General features: G+C 38.9%; 1 long non-coding RNA gene across 1 annotated transcript; it reads left to right on the top strand.

Moving 5' to 3' along the window:
• Window positions 1-256: 256 nt before the first annotated feature.
• Window positions 257-1,063, top strand: LOC122067329. The gene is made up of 2 exons (XR_006136653.1): window positions 257-506; window positions 622-1,063. It is a non-coding gene; the product is annotated as an uncharacterized LOC122067329 (long non-coding RNA).
• The last annotated feature ends 1,626 nt before the right edge of the window (window positions 1,064-2,689 follow it).

The raw sequence follows: 2,689 nt of genomic DNA, 5'->3' as shown, positions 1-2,689 counted from the left end.
ACATTTCTCAATTTGCTTTGGAGCTTTCTCTTTCCTTTGTGTTCTTAGGAAGAAGATCAATATCCTTGTTGACTCTTTTACTAAAGAAGGTGCCTTGTCGATAACATATCCAATGGTATTGACTGTATGAGACTATGGCCTATGGTGAATGTCTGCAATTCGGATCTCGTACAATTCCGTGCAATACCACCTTCAGAGGAGCCATGTGGCCAAACAATTGTGTGGCGTAGTTCTTCACCGCCTGAAGGTGTCTATTAAACCCCAACGCCAAGGATAAAAAATAATGTAACTAGCGGTTCGACCGCTCGACCCTTGACCGGCCTTGGTATCTCAAAGAAGGTCCAGTGCCCTAAACAAGTTACGATCTTTGTAACGTTGGGTTCTCTGTTCGTTTAACGAGTTGGACTCACCGGAAAACAGAGAGAAGAAGAAGAAACGGCGAGGAATGGCGGGAGAAGAGGCCGGCTCGAAAGTCGTTCGTCTCGTCGCTTTCTTAGGCGCCGGAGGTATTCGTTCTTGATATTATATTGTTGTCTTTGAATTATTTAATTCTGATTCTTCTTCGTATTTTTTTTTTTTTTCGAAATCGCTGATCGATGGCGATATCCCTTGATGTCTTAGTAATTTGCACTGCTGCAATCAACATGTGGAGAGATCTAGAGCGGAAGTCCCTTCTGAAAACGACACAAGCCTCTGAAAAGGCTTCAAATGTGGTAAATAAAGCTCTCGATTCTTAGATAGGGTTTCTTTAACTCATGGATCCGGTCGATTGCTGTAATAATACTGAGTATGAGTATTTTTGTTTCTATGTTCCACTTTATTTTCTGATTAAATCGAATTCTTATGGAAGATGCATCCAATTTTGAAGTTTTCAATGCTGTTTATCATCTTATCGCAAAATTTTAGATAACTTTTGGCCATTCCAAGGTCCTGTAGTAATGCAGAGATGGGGAACGAAAAGAAGGAAAGAGGAGTAGTAATTTGTGTGTCCTGTAAAACTGTTGTAATTCATCTTCGTTTGTATAGCCTTTTATAAAATGGAATTGCTTTTGGCCTCTCTCAATGTGGATGATTGAGCTTTGCTGCAAACACAAACTACTCATTCTGGATGATGACACTGTCTATTTTTACTGATTATTTGGTCCATTCTTGGCTTAGCTTGGTGTATGAATGCCCACAGATGCTATGTAGTTGTAAGAAAATCTTTGCTAACAATGTTTAGTGGATATCTCCTTGTTGTATTCCCCTCAAACTCTTTACGATTTTGGATTTGTTCCCAAGTCAGCTTCTGTTCATGTTTATTTTTTCCCTTTTTCTCAACATGCCCTCCCTAACTTTGTGTTTTAAAATAGAAAGAGTAAAATGAAAGAAGTGGTAGTTGGCTTCTTGTTTTAAACCTTAGTATTTCCTTATTTTTAATTCCTAATAGTGGGAGTCTCAGATTCTATTGCTGTAGTAATATTGATTGAAGGGAAAAAGGAACAAATAGGAAACATTACATTGGGGGGGGGGGTGGTGTAACCTGGAAGACAAAAATAGTGTAGAGAATTGCTATATTCTTGCTTTGGGCAGTTGGAGGGTGGGTTGCTGTATTCTTTGCTTGGCCTTTTTTTTTTCTGGTGCATAGTGCCCTAAATTATCTAGGTGACCCCTTACTTTTAGCGGACAAACCCATGAAACTTGATTTTCAGCAGAAGTGTTACTTTCAGTTCCTTCATGTTGTAGTTTCCAGTTTCTGGTGTGAATTGAATGAGCTAGTTGATCTTGCATCAGACTTCAACCCTCCAGTGTGAAATTTTCAGCTGTCAAGAGTGGATCCAGAGTGAGGTGTTTGGCCTCCTCTGCCTTTTCCCTTTATTGTTGGCTTAGGCTTTAACTGCATTTTGACAGTACTTCAAGCAATCAAATTTTTTTTCTCTCTACATGGTGGACCTTTTGATCTTTTCACATGCAATTCTTGGGTCTATTCTTCTCTAAGATTTATCTTGGCAAAGTACCTGCGAGAGTCTAGCGTAGTATCAACACTGCACCTCTTGCAGGAATTCAATTTTTGTTTCATGGATGCAATTACTTTAAGGAGATACATAGAAACCTCCATTCATTTAAATGCTGCTTAGAAACATCTCTGAGTACATAATACCTTTAGTTGTCATGAAGTGATGACCATTATTATTACCAAAAAAGAAGTGATGACCATTATAGTATTATAATCTTGTACATAGGTCTATGCATTTGAATAAGTCAGGGTGGTGAGAGTTTTTATTCTGGGAAAATCATTTACTCCCTGCTTATGGGAAAATAAAAATAAGGAAAAATATCATAGAGTCTATTCAAACATGATCTTATAAACCTTAAGCTCTGTTAAAACTTAAACCCGACCAATACAGCCCTGATCCAAACTCTTTTTCTTTTCTTGCTTTTGATAGGGACAAAACAAACATATTTTAGGGTGAGGATTCTTTGAGCAAGTGGCATAGGGTAGTGTAGCAAAGAGGTGTGGAAAAGTGGTATCTTACATAGTAGGGCAGCAAGGTCATTTCATGTGAGGAGAGAGGTGCCCTGCCCCAGTGGCTCAGAGAACCTTTTCCCTGGGTTTTATTAATGGAAAGTGATAAATGTTCAGTTTCAGCAGCTTATCCATAGATGCTGTACAATAACACATTTAAGCTGCCAACCCCAGAGTGACCCG

Source organism: Macadamia integrifolia, unplaced genomic scaffold (genome assembly GCF_013358625.1).
Source record: "Macadamia integrifolia cultivar HAES 741 unplaced genomic scaffold, SCU_Mint_v3 scaffold2845, whole genome shotgun sequence".
Taxonomy (NCBI): Eukaryota; Viridiplantae; Streptophyta; class Magnoliopsida; order Proteales; family Proteaceae; genus Macadamia; species Macadamia integrifolia.
This window is presented reverse-complemented; position numbering and strand designations above follow the sequence as displayed.